Source organism: Drosophila novamexicana, unplaced genomic scaffold (assembly GCF_003285875.2).
Source record: "Drosophila novamexicana strain 15010-1031.04,08,12 unplaced genomic scaffold, DnovRS2.1 tig00000193-arrow-pilon, whole genome shotgun sequence".
NCBI lineage: Eukaryota > Metazoa > Arthropoda > Insecta > Diptera > Drosophilidae > Drosophila > Drosophila novamexicana.
In genome coordinates, this window is record NW_020824787.1 from 2,267,145 (window position 1) to 2,281,812 (window position 14,668).

Below are 14,668 nucleotides of genomic sequence, written 5' to 3' on the forward strand. Positions count from 1 at the left end.
TATAATGGATGGTTCTCCCAACAAGAAGATACATTACTGGGCAGACACTTAAGGATACCCTATGTGGGGATCTGAAGAGGGGCTCATTGGCTATCTATATAATGCGCACTTCTTCAATATTTAGTCTTTATCCCTAAATATGTCCTGTAGTTGGTGCTAAGTTTACGTAGTCATATGTGCAGGGTATCAAAAAACTACTACTCAAACAGCAGACAGACACACAAAATGAGCGTCAACCAACAATGAAAACAACTTGGACTGTAAGAGCATAGAAAGTACTTTGTGAGTTGGGAAGGGATGTGGCTTTCGGGGCTTGTGGTTGGGGGCTTGGGGCTGGGAATTTGTTGTAGGGTTTGTTGCCCAGTGGCACGGTTGAAGGCACGACAATTGCACACAATTTTCATTTATTGTTTGGCTACATGTTTGGCCACATTATGTGAGCTGAAACCGAGCAGCGCCAGCATACGCTCCCCAAGTTCAAATCCTGGGACTGAAACAAAAGGATGCTTTTTCAAGACCCCCGTCTCCCAGCCCCGCCCCCACCACACCGTACGCATAATCGTGCATTGTCCCCGAGGCCTGAGCATATTAGTGGGGCGTGTTGGTATGGCTGCGGCATTCACAGGCTGTCACATTCTAAAGATTTAACTTTGGCATCCGCATGTAAAATCCCAATTGAAAGAAAATGTAGCAAAAGGAACCCAAGACACGCCCCCAGGCTTAGGCATTTTGGCAGGCGTCTTGCGTGCTGAGGTCAGCTTGGGTCGAATTGCGGTTCGCATGCTGCCCAGGACATTCGTCATTAGCCATTCATCCAGTCAGCAGTGGGCAGTGGGCAGTGGTCAGAGGGCGTGCCCAAATGAATATGTCGATAACAGTTACGCAGCATTCATCCACACACCACACCGAGCTCTCTGTTCTCTCTCGCCTATTGTGTTAGGCAAATTAATTGAAATACAATAATTATATACATTAGTGAATTTCCGAAATGCAGCCTTGAGGGCGGCTTTAATTTCGATATTAACTGGTCAGGTCGGTTTGGTTCGGTTAATGAAAAGGGGCGGTGAGCAGGTGCGAGAACAGGACTTTGCTTGATTGACGCCGCAAGGAATCAAATTGCAAAGGGTCAAGGCTATTTTAGGAGCACACAACAAATTAAATGAAATACATTGGGGTGGAGGTAATATACAGAGAATGTGAGAGAATAAGCTAATAAAAGTTGCGGAAGTTATCATATAACATGAACACAGCACCTAATTGTTCCAGAGGAATGTAGGAAGGGTTGTGAAAGGAAGAGGAAACTTTAAGAGAAAGAAGGGCCAGCTAATAGTTGGACTGATACTGAAATAAAAGCATTTATTAGATTAAAGATGGAATAAATTAAAGAATAGCAAACATTTCCAGATATATGACAAATGAAAATCAGTCATTTAAGAAGTTGCAATCAAAAACCATGTCATGCTTATAAGTAAAGCTGTGCTATAAGTCATAACTTAATGTATTCAAGGAGAATGAAAGAAGAGGCTAAAAAGTAACAAGGTATGAAGCAGCTATAATGAAAGTAACTCTATATTTATGCTAAGAAGTTGATAAATCAAGAAATTTTGTATTGAGTAGTAATGACTAAAATGTAATGAAGTTTTCTCCAGTGTTGACTGTATTCTAAAAAATAAATATAGAGGTAAAAGCAGCTTGCAGTAGCTAACCCCAAGCTATCTATATGTCGACTGAACACTTATATTTGATGTGTCAGTGTCACACACACATATGCACAACAAAAAACGCACACCCACACACACAGAGGCATAAATATATGCAGCCAACCCATGACAAACTTTGCATTGTTAGTCACGGCCAACATTTTAGCTCTATTGTTATTGACAGAGATGATGAGGATTGAGCTTGATCATGATGTTGCCGCTGTTATTGTTGTTGTTGTTGTTGCTGATGATGATGTCAATAGGGTAAACATCAGCACGCGTTGCCTTGGCTCAACAACAATGCTGTTGCATTGCTTCAATTGACTAAGTAAACCTGGCTGCTGCCACGCCCACTCGCCAAACACCCGCTCACACAAACACACACACACACACGTCCGTATGCATATCGGAGCTGTGCCGTCGTCGCATCACATATCAGCTGCTAATTAAAGTAAATTTTGTAAATCAATAAAAGCGCTACAAATTACACAAATATATCGGAGTCGGCCAAAGCCCACAGGCCCCCTTTCATATGCAACCCCCTCCCCCCACACTGTCTCTCTCTCACACACATTTCTGGGCAGCCCATGGCCCGCGCCACCGCATAAACATGTCAATAATATTCAAAATTGAAATGTCAAAATGCTAATTTTGCGCATTTGTTTGATTTTAGCGCGCGCCTGCGAGGGAGTGCGCGGAGTTGGCTGGCGTGTTTAGAGGGAGGGGGCATGGGAGGGAGTTTCAATGTGTTTAGACCGTTGCAAATATATGTACATATGCCCCAATGTTGAGCGCAATGCAATTTGCTCAATCTGCACAAATTTGCACAAGCCGCACAAAAATTCCTTATTTACAGAAATTTGCTGCCACATTTGACTCGACAGACACACACATGCCACAAATATGTACATATACATTTAGCACGCGCGTTGCAACGGCATATTTCGGAGCTTGTGGCGCTTTTTGAATTTCAATAGTTTTTTTCTTCTTTCAAATTCACTCGGCAATTTGTGTGGACTCTGCGCCTAATGAAACGCAACGCGTCGACGAGCTGCTGCTGCGGTGCGTGCTACAAATCAGCTGGCGCATTCGTGCAACTTGAGAGGCGCCCAAAGAGTGACCGCAAATGCGCGTGACCCTCCCCTGAGCTGCAACTGCTGGCCCTGCGTGCCCTGCCCCCACCCTGCCACCCTGTCAGCAGCTCTTCACTATATCCACAATTTTGCAAATTGGACGAAATGTTGAGCTGGGGCTCGAATTTCGTGAACATTGTTCGCTCATAGGTCTTATAGGATATTTCTATATGCGTATCATACAAAAATTCATTTGAAAAATATTCAATAAAAAATAAATTCAACAGCAAAAGTTGTGCAAGGCTTTAAGACAATAAGTTTTTATTCTCGTTTCTGTTTATTGTTAATGAGTTCCGCAGAAATGTGGAACTATGCAAAACTTTGTTTCTAGAATTCAGTTCCAAGAAATCATGAAAATGTCAATATAAACATAAAAAACGCGCAGTTTTCTATACAAAAAATCGTTTATAAGGTTTCAGCTTGATGCTTTTATAAATTTGAGTTTCCTTCTCAATTGTCAAATTTCCTTTAAATGATTTCCAAACATTTCTATGCTAACAATCGTCAGTTTACTTTCCTGTTTACCATAAATCGTCAGCAATCAAATTGAAAACTTTCTGCTGCATAACTTTGATAACTTTTACAAATCTCATTTTGCTAAACCTTTGTTAGCATATATTTAATATTCAATCAAAGGCGCCTAGGATAATCCATTCATGGTGTCGTCACACACGATCAATGCGAATAATTTGCGGAATGTGTTTGCCCAGCCAGAATATGGTATTTCAAATAAACTTCTAATAAGTACAATCAACAAAGAGAAGTGCGCACAAAAGTGTAAAAATGTGTAAACAGTTGATAAATGGGGAAAAACTCGGAACAAATTCGTTTCTTTATTGAGTCTGCAGCAAGTGCGATTACGTGTAATTTTTTGTTTATATTTATTCAAGTTGAATTGTTGTTGTGTTGTTCAATTTAACGCTTGTTATTGTTTGTTTTCAATGAATTTTATGTTGGTTCTTTTTTATCAATAGCAAACTTTATGCCAGCAATTGAATGCGCTTTTCTTTGATTTCACTTTTCTATCCCAGTCTATATATATGTATGGATGTGTATATGCAACTGACATTTAGCTAAAGCTCTTGCCCAGCCCAGCCCCCGCCTCAGTTCATATTGCAATATTAAATGCATTTTGTAAATTTCATGCAAATCATTTTCCATTAAATATTTATAATATTTGGTTTGTGTTTATTTTTTTTTGCACTTCCAATGCTGTTAATTGCATAGCTATAATTGCATTCGAACTTGTTGGCCCTCGCAATTGCCGGCTAATTAAAACTTATGTGCATATAAAACTTATTTTCAACTATTTATTTGCACAAATATCAAAATGTTTGCACCAAGCCAAACTCTACCCGCAGGTTACGCTTTTCAGCGTAGCATAGAATATAGAATGGGAAAAAAAATAGGAAAAATAATATGAAATATAGTAAAATATATATTTGCACATTCCTGGGCATTGTTGCTGCTGTTGTTGTTGGCCAGCGGGCGGCAACTGGAAAAATATTTACAGCATATCAGCGTCTACATATAAATTTATTATGCCTGTAAAGGGAGCTGCACAAACAGCAGCGCGCGGGGCTTAGACTAGGGCGTGGGTAAAAAAAAACACTCCTCTTGCTGCGTTTTTGGCGTTATAAAGTTTTACAGCACACATGTTGCACGGACTATATGAACTCAAGCTCCCGACAACCAAGCATGCCATAGCATACCCCCTTTCAGCTGCTTGCTGCACAGATACAACAGCAAAACCAATAGAAAAGCGCATAAAATGATATTTATTTTAACGCAGTGCTTAACGAACTTGCGATGCTCTTTCAGTGAATGAATATTAAATAAATATTTGATTGAGTCGAGAGTAGATGGGAATTTAAAATTAACATTCTGTGAGTCAAGCAACGAATGACGCGAGTTTCACATATGCTGCTTGTTGGAGCTGGCTTTGATAGTTTCGCCCAAGTCTGGATCTATACATAGTTTGGCAAGAACACGAAATACTTAGAGATCATTGTTAAACTTCCTTTATACATTCTTGAGTTTTCTAGCTGATCTGCACTTATAGCATTACTTGCTGTACCCATATGCTTGCCTCTGCTCAACCAATATTGCATTTTGTCCAATCACATTAGATAGCTATGATGTCTATTCCTTCCGCTAGTGTATGCCAATTGACAGCAGCAGCAGCCGGCAGTTGTTCGCGTTGGTATTCGCATTTCGCATTCGCTTACATTGCACATAAGTACTGGCTATATAACGACTATAGAGCCACTATAGTCCTCAACTCATGCGAGTGCTGCTCAGAGGAGAGCAAATAAAAAGGCGGCAAATGTGGCAGAACGAACCTGGCGAACGGCAGCGGGGCGAGCAACTTGCAGCAGGGCAGCGCAGAACTATTGACGAGGATGCGGCAGTAGCAGCAGCAACAGCAGCAGCTGTAGCTGTAGAGTTTTCTCTCTTGGAAAAGCCAAAAAGAATATTGTGAATGCGAATGCGAGTGCAGTGAAAACTACGGCAAAAGTGCAGAACAAATGGAACAAGTTACAAAAGCTAAAATGCCAACCAAACAGCAGCAACAACAATTCGGCCCTGGCAGCAATATGAACAACAATCTTGAATATTGCACGTTACATATGTAGATACATTTCCTGCAGCTGCAGTGGCAATCGAGTGTGGGTGGTGGGTGGAGGGGGAGGGGGAGCGGTTGGAGGTGTGTGTATGCCACGTGGCTGGCAGTTAATTTAAAAAAAATTTTATTTACATTTCGCCTGCTGGCGAGCGGCTTTGCTTGTTGTTGTTGCTGACGCTGCTGCTGCCGCCGTCGTTTGCATTGTTTACATTTGCAGCAGCTTCTACTTGACTTGCAGCAACAAATAGCAACAGCAGCAACTACAGCTACAACTATAACAAAAACAACAATAACATTGAGCGAGCAAGTGACTATAAAGCAGCAGCTGACGCCGCTTGGGGCTACGACGGGGGTGGATTGGGTGGGGTTAGACCATCGCGGCTTTAACTTGAGTGCTGCTGGGGGCGGCCGCTGTTGCTCCTGCTGCTGTTGTTGTTGTTGCTGCTGCTGTTGTTGTTGCTGCTGCTGTTGCTGCCATAACAAAAACAGCAGCCAACGGGCTAACCTGCGATGTGTTTTTATTGTTGCCCTCTGGCAGCCACACATGACGCTTGATGCTGATGCTGATGACTACAAGTTCATGATGTTGATCATCTTTAACATCATAATGTTGTTCGGAATGGTTGCAAGTGCCTAGAGTTATGCAGCAGCAGCAACAGAAGCAACATCTCGTTTGTCCTGTCGTCAAAAATGGTAACCGTTACTAGAAATGGAAATATTTGATGAATTTTGTATATTTCAAATACACTTGAAAAAACAAAAGTTGAAAAAGTGCAGAAAGTTGCAAAATTAGATAGTTTGCTGGAATGAAGTAATTTAAAAAGTTTTCAAAATTCCCAAAATTATGAGAGCTGCTTGCAAATTCATTAGCCCCAACGCTGCGAATGTGGACAGGTAAAAGAAAATGCTGCTAATTATGTATCTTAAGTAACTTACTTAGACTTTTACGATACATGAATAAGTAAATAGCAAGCCACAAATGCAGCACTTTGAGTGAAAACTGTGTGAAAACTTGATAGTAAGCATTTATAGAATAAACCTTTGTCGAACACATTATTGTGGACAAATTTCTTGCACAAAAATAGCTTAAAGCGGACACTGACAAAACTCGAAAGGTTTTGAAGTGTAGCTTAAGATACGTATAAAGAAAATGCATCTAAAATATTCAGAGAGTATTCTTTGCATATTGAAATGAACTTTGTACACTTTAATAGTTTCTTAAATACTTGTGTTGAGCGACGATGTTTAATGATTTCTCAACAGTTTGAACTATTTCTTTTATTTGATAGCTGTATACATTTGAGCTGTTGAGAAATCTTTGATAAACAGCTTGTCAAGGTGTTGACTCTGGCCGCCCCCTGCTACCCGCTCGAGAGTGTTCGTCTCTCAGCTCACCTGAGGTTCATTTCTGGTTAGGTTAAATTCAAGTATCTCTGCAGTGATAGGTCCGACTCTGGCTCTGACTCTGACACACAAACTAACCAATCAGCAGTCTGGTGTTGGCTTGTGTACAGAACTTTAAGCAACGAAAATTAGACAGCTGCTGTTAAAATGTAACAAGGTGATGGGGTAGAAATCTTTTCAAATTAACTAAATATTTACAAAGGCAATGAAATCTGCATAAAGTGCTTCGGTTGTTTCAGTTGCTCGCCGAGCTGGTTAGAGCTGCAATGGAGCAAATTAATTTAACATCAAATTAAATGAAATGCACTGCTGCAAGGCAGCAGCCCAGGCAGACGGCAAACGGCAGCTGGCTGCCTGCTGCAGTGGAGGGAACAAGTTCAGCTCAAGAAGACCAAGGACAACGCAAGTTCGTGCGCTAAAAGCAAAGTTTCTGTTGTTGTTGTTGTTTTGTTGTCTTCATTGTCGTCATCCCTCCACTGAATTTAATTATTTAGGTCAAAGGACGCTGTCGCGCCAGTTGCCAAGACAATGCCACTTACTGTTTGGCCAGACCACGCCTACGCACTACCGCCCACTGGTAGCATAGATAGGCGCAGACGCTCCAAAAAAGAAGGAAAAAATAAAAAGCGAATTGGGTTTATTATAGACATAGACCCAGGGACTGCTCGGGGGGCGGGAGCAGTGTAGTGGCCACTCTTATCAAACTCTCTGGGGGCACGTGGAAAACTTTTGTTTTATTTGCTTTATTTCTGTGCAAGTAATTCCGTATTGCGCCTAATTCTGTGCTACAACTTGCTGTCTCGCTCGCACTCACTCTGCCACTCCTTTCACCCCATGCCAAAGGTAAACAAAGCATCAAAAATTTGCTGCTGCTGCTGCTGATGCAATTGCTCAACTGTTTCAACCGTTTCAGCTATTTCTACCATCTGTGTGTGGCTGCCCATTTTGAATGCTCGCCGGCCCCTTACCCCCTGATCAGCCGTGGCACAGCTACACGTCTCGTTTCGCTGGAAAATTACGCCATTCAAAAATTTGCTTTACGTGTTGCCCGAGTTTTCGCCTTTTTTATACATTTTTTTTTTTTTTTTTCTAGCTCAGACTCTGAAAATTCGCTTGGCCCATTTTTGGCCTAGACTTTGCGTTTGAAGCATGCTGAATATGTTATGAGCCTTGCCTCTAGAACCAAAGATTGCTTTGAGATTGAATTTGATTTTATTTTGTAGCAGTTGGCCTGAACTAATTGGTTTGTAGTTCTCAACCAGATAAAGTCGCGGTGAATCTGTTCATAGTATAAAGTAGTATAAAAAAATTAGCTTTTACAAATTATGACACTCTGAAAATGTATATACTTTGCAATAATTAGTCTCCCTAAAAATGAATTGCACATATGATAAGGGCATTAGTGCATCAACAGATTCGTCTTGCCTTTAGCTGCCTTTTGTTGTTTCTGGTGTGCAGCTAAGCAAATAAAAGCAAAAGTTTTGGCCGGCAGGATGGTTGTTGTTACTTCGCTCTCGTTCATGCCACGTCTAGAGACTCCGAATCACTTTTGACAAAAAAATAAGCAGCCACAGCAAAAACAACTACCACAAAGATAGCAACAACAACAATGTAAATGAATTCAATGCGAATGTCCATATTGTCAGGAATCAACCACCATCTGGCAATTGCTCTATGGCATCCAGTAGTTCCTCAGCTCTCCAGTGTGTCCAGCTCCATGTGTGCGCATAGCTCAAAAAAAAAAAAGAAACCAAATGAGCGGAAAAAAAAGAAAACTTTGTCAATAATTTGGTCGCCTATTTAAAGCAGCCTCTGCCCAAATGGGCAAAGTTGATGGGCCAACAAAATTTGTCTATTTTTTTTGTTCTCCTTTTTTTGTTTACCATTAAAATCCCAGCCAGACAATTTACACAAATTTGTGTTGTTTAAATAGCGCGGCAGCAACAACTTTTTCTGTGAGTCTTGTGTATGAGTGTGAGTGAGTGTGTGTGTGTGTGTGAATGTGTGTGTGGCTGCCTTTTTAAATTAATTTGGGGCAGCTTTGATTGCACTGACTGGCTGCCGCTGCTTCTGCCACTGCTACTGCTGCTTCCTTTTTTCCCGTTTTCCCAGGTCATTACAGAAATTTGTAAAATGTTTATGCTCTTAACATGACCGAAAAAGCGGAGCACATAAAATTAGTTTTGTAGAATAGTTTTCCTTATTTTTTTTGTTTTTTTTTTGTCCATTGATTTGCCACAAATTGTGGCATAAAAATAAACTCGCAGCGCAATTTGTGCCTCGTATTTGTTCATTTGTAACTCACAGATACAGTACCATTTGTTTACATCTGAGTTGTTCATATGTTTGTTTTCTTTTTTTTTTTTTTTGTTTTATTATTTCGGACCTGGTGCTGTCGAAATGATCTGAAACGACAACCAAATTTATGCCCATATGCAGCCAAACATTTCATAAATCATTTCTAGCCAAATATTTGCTGTGGCCGGCACAAATTTTTGATTTCATTTTACGGCCCTGCCCCATTGTCGCCTCTATCTACGTATCTGTATCTATATCTCTCTCTCTCTCTCTCTCTGTGAATCTGTGGCTAATAAAAATTGTAGCACAATAAGCATTTTGGGCGTTTATCAGAATTGGCTTCCCTGCTGTTCATTTGTATTTTTTTTTTTTTTTTTTTAAAAGCTTTGCCACATTTCATTTACATATGTGTGCAGAGTCGATTTAATTGAACTGCTTTCATTTTTATCTCTTATTTTAATCTATTTTTTACTTTTATTTTGGCCCATGCTGTGAAGCACACGCACACACACAAAAAAGCCACTTTAAAATTGCTTGGATACTTCCACAGATAAAAATCTCTTTAGTTCTCTTAGTTTTGGCACAATGTTTATTTTCCTAGACATTTGCTTTGTAGTTTATCTTCCGTTGAGTATTGCCAATTGAATACATTCTATCTGCCACAAATCTTTAAGCAGCATCTGCCCGTTTATCAGGAATTTTGCATCTGCTATATTTGGCAAAGAGATATTGCCTCAAAAGCCAGAAAAGCTGCTCAAAATTAATAAAGTGGTCTATGCGTCTTTATTATCGATTAAGGCAAGTCCTTTTAAATTGAGAAAAGCAAATGAAAGCACAGCCTTAAGAGCATACAAATCATGGCACTTTAGAAGAAAATTGTCATAGATATAATCTTTGATCTAAACTAGAAGCTAATCTTTTAAATTAGGGGAAATATTGTTTAAGGCAGAGTGAGTTGCGTAGCTTTAAAAACTTCAGCAACTAGCTTAAGCTCTTTTTAATATATTATCCTCATGATTGGCTTAAAGAAATAACGCTTTTGTAGCTCAGAAAGCTAAATAAAAACTAAAATCTAGACTTTTAGCTACGCAAAGATGAGAGGTTCTAAAAAATTACCCGGCGGCTTAGAACTCAGAACCCAGAATTACAATATCCTCTAGAAAATTAAAAAAACACCTAAGTTACCAGCTTAAATGTAGATCAAACAGAACTAGTTCTAAAAGCTTGATTTTAATAAGTACTTGTAACTAATGAAAGTTGAACGTGAAGCTCTTCCGCTCAAGTTGCTTTTGACTTATAATTCGCAAGTAGTTTTAGCAAAACATTAACTGTTAGTGTTGTCAAGCGCTCTCCACACGCTTCCCTTTTGACTTCTGCTTATTTGTCGCACTCGCCCTTTGATGTCTTTTGTCTTTGCTTTTGAGGTAATGTGCTTACTAAACACTATCGGAATAGCCACTCAGCCACTCAGTATTTGGATGCTTGTTTACTTGTCCCTCGCTGCGAACATGCTTTCCTGTAATTTATGAGCTGCAAAACCAACTAGTTTCCATTTCTTCATCATTCATCTGCCTCTTTCCTTCTGTTCTTGATTTTTGCTTTAGTTTATGCGCTCAATTTAGTAACTAGTTAGCCTGAAATAGTGGGCAGGCGGAGAGGGAATGACCCTTGGTTCAAGCTGACCAGCAGGCAGGAAGGCCTAGAGACCATAGAAGAAAGAGCCAAGTTCCTAAACCACTTGCGACATGCCACGGCGATGGTGGGGGGTAGATGAAGCAGAAGAAAACCAACAAGAAACTAATAAAAAGCCAAAGCAAAAACCACAAGAGCTCATAGCTCAAATGCGCTGACAGCAGGCACGAGTTATGCGTACGTACATATCTCTGGTAAGGCATATGGGGGGAAATGGGCGATGGGCATGAGCATGGGAGTAGGGGTAAAAAATATGTTGAGCTTTTCCAACTAAATGCTATAAAAATTCTTGACTTAATAGGAAAACAAGACAAGAACATGAAGCGAGCCAACGGTGCGTCGAGAGCGGCTGTAGGGGGCGGGGGCCAGTTGAACAGAACTTGTAGAGGGCACTAAAGAAAACTAACAAGTTACAAAAGCCAAAGAGAGCTGTGCTGAGATGGAGGAGACGGGTAGGGAGCCAAAGCAGAGACCAGCAAAATGGCAAAACCAGCTGGCCAACAAATACACACACATACATGCGCACACACACACACTATTACACATTTCGCAAGAACAAGAAGAACTTGAAAGCCAAGAAAAACATTTAGTAGATGATGAAAATCATGGCAACATCAACTGAAAGCAGTAGCAGTAGCAAAACGAGAGACACACAACGTTTCGTTGCGATACGTTGACGACCGATTTGGCCATGATAAGGAAACCCAGCCAAAAACCCAACTAAGGAACTGGCCTCAAACCAGGCACAGGCAGCCAGCAGCCAGCCAACTGTCAGCCTCAAGACAAACCAGGTCAATAACATTTTAGAGGCAAACGCAGCTGCCAAGCAAACGAATTAAAGCATTAATTGTGTGTAGTTGTTGTATTCTCTGTGTGTGTTTGTGTGCGTCTTAGATGTTCTTCGAGTGGTTTTTATACCCTGTGCCTCATAAAAAGTACTCAAAGGGGTTGTGAGCAGACGAAGGCATCTGCTGTCTTAGATCGAGTAAAAATGTATATATATGCTTGATGCAGGACCGTTAAAGACAGTCCAGGCACATGTATCAATATAAATTTAATATTGGTTTTCACAGCAAATTAAAACCGATGAATATCGGTTTGTTGAGGATAGATTTTATGATAACGCTTTCGGTTTGTGCCCTAAAATCGATCAATATCGATAATCAGTCCGATTTTAAACGCAAATCTCTTGGTGTAGGCAGATTATAAGGTTAAGCACAATAAATTGGTTATATAAACTCTTGAACTTAAGTCAGGGTCTACCATGCTTTTGCTTTTAAAATCTTTTAGAAAAAAACGATGAATATCGATGTTCAAAATTTTTTAAATTATTTTTTAATTTTAATTATAATTATCATTTTAAAGTAATGCAGATATAGGATAACTCCAAGTCGACTTAAGCGCTGTTGCCCTTATTTAGGGTTTATGTTGGGTGGTTAATGCGCTTATATTGGATTCTGTGGTTCTTTAATTTATTGTATATCCGTGTTAAGTTTCCGGCTCAGTTCAGTACTTTTTAATTTCGCGTTCATTAGTTACAAGTGGAGCTGCCTCCAGTTGGCCTGAAAAGAGCTCTGCTCTCATTTGCCTTATCATTTATCTTTGTTGGCCAAGTGGCTCTGGTTTAAGTTGTTTTCTTCTCTCCGGCTGTGTCTGGGCACTTGGCCATATCAATTCGCTTTCAACTTGGCTTTGACTTTGGCATTTGTGGCCTGTGGCTGCGCGTACCACGCCCAATTTCAAACTACTGTCCCTACATTTTTGGCCGCACATTAAAATTGGATTTGGCACGCAGCTGTAAGCCAAGTTAAGCGCGCGCGCATAACGTTTTCGCCTAAAAGCATTTATTTTTTGCGCGCTGCTCTAATTAAAATTAAAATTAATATTAGCACTAATTTTTATTGCACTTTTCATTGTTTTACTTGGTTGTGTCCCCTTTTTCTCTTTTGGGTCTCAGTCAACCTGCTGTATTAAATTAATTGCCCCGAAATCAACTAAGCTGAGATGGAAAGCTGGCTGGTGTTAGCGCATGGCTTAAACCGTTGCCCTTTTGGCCCTTTTAGGCCACGTGCTGCGCGTGGCTATAACGAAATTAGACACGCCCCCTCTGCCAAAAAAAAGAGGAGCTTCTGCCTAATAACTAATTGTTGCTTAGCAGCAGCTGCAGAGGCGTTCGCTGTGCTCTGCCTGTCTGTAAATTGCGTTAGTATTAAGTGGCCAGAACTGAGTAGAAAATTGAGTTAGTAGGGCCCAAGCGAAAATTGAAAATTTCATTTTCATTCGCCATTGAACGTGGGGATTAGCCATAAACTGTTTTATAATGCTGAGCGGCGGCGGCAGCAGCAGCAGCATCGACTAAAAATTGTTAATTTTATTTTATTTCTCGCTTTATCCACTGGCTATTGAACGTTAGCGCCATCTATGGCACATTAGCGACAATGGCCATAAACATTTATTGAAGCAGACTTTTAAGCGCGGGCTTTAAAGCGCACCCTACGAACGGGCGGGGCGTGTCTCGGCCTACAATTTGGCAATTGATTGGAAAATATTTGTACCACGATTTGCTGAGGGCGTGTGGGTATGTGTGTGTGTGTGTGTGTGTGTGTGTGTGTGTGTGTGTGTGTGTGTGTGTGTGTGTGTGTGTGTGTGTGTGTGTGTGTGCGTGCGAGGGGCGAAAAGTCCTGAATGTAAAACTAATTCAATTATTTGCTCGCATAATTTAAGGTTCGGCCAAAAGCATGAAATTTATATGCAAAACACGCATAAAATTGTTTTCCCTCCTATTCGCTATTTTCTATTTGGTTTTCTTTCTTAGCATTGGTTTGCAGGTTCATTATTTATGAACACGAAAAGTGGCTACACCGAATAATTGAAGGCAGCCCCTGCCCATTTTAAAGTAATCAACAGTTGACGGTTTCTGAACTGGTCGCCAGGCAGGAACACCAAACGGGCTGCGGCTCCAGCTCGGGGTTTAGCTCTACTTTGTTTCTTTTTTTTAGGTCATTTGTTGGGTAATGTTTGCACAACATGAGCTTTGTGAAATGCGCGGAATGCAATTGAGCCTGAAAACTTGGGCTTGCGGCCCAAATGTGTAAAACATGGCTCACAAAGTGACAATTAAGCCAATTTGAAGCCATTTACCACAGGCCACCAATTCCCAACAACAACAATTTCTTAATGGTTCGTCTGTGGGTTTGTCCGGTTCGTTGCTAGGGTTCTCCGATTGCGTATACGGGTTCGACGTTCTCGAGAGGCCATGGCGAAGGTAGACAATCAAATGTAATTACACGCACATAAACACGCAAAGAGCAAAGAGTTTTAGGGAGGGGTTAAAAATGAAGAACATCTGTAGCTAACTCTGAAAGGTAGACGAAAAGGTAGCCGAGAATCACGCAATTTACTATAATTTTTACAGTGGTAGGTTAAACGGTCGGTAATGGAGCAGTGGGGGGCATTTGCTCCACTTTCTTGAGTTTGTGGCTGTCAATGCGACGGCGACGACGACGACGACGACGACGACTTGGTGACTTTATGGACAGTCATTAGGCAGACGGCAGTCGACACTTAGCCGGCTCAGTTAATTACAAAGAGCAGAGAGCTAAGTGAGGGTTAAACTCACAACTTTCAAGGGAGGTGTAGTGCTTGTGCAGGGTCTCTTAGAGTATAAACCACATAATTTTGCAGCATTTGCGGTGCATTAAGAGCCGCTAATGCAAGGGACGATGACTTGCAGTCGAGCAAATGGCATGACAGTCAAGTGCAGGGCACAGATTAGATATAGGGTTTATCTGGAGTGCAGGGAGACGGCACGAAAT

General features: G+C 40.9%; 1 protein-coding gene and 1 long non-coding RNA gene across 2 annotated transcripts in view; one reads left to right on the plus strand and one right to left on the minus strand.

The window, feature by feature from the left end:
• Positions 1–14,668, plus strand: part of LOC115758354 (hemicentin-2) — a gene marked incomplete at its 5' end in the record, with an annotated part of 108,191 nt that overhangs the window by 69,817 nt on the left and 23,706 nt on the right. The window lies entirely within an intron of this gene.
• LOC115758357 lies at positions 8,046–9,024 on the minus strand. The gene is made up of 3 exons (XR_004017419.1): positions 8,747–9,024; positions 8,213–8,594; positions 8,046–8,142 (listed from the first exon to the last, which is right to left on the minus strand). It is a non-coding gene; the product is annotated as an uncharacterized LOC115758357 (long non-coding RNA).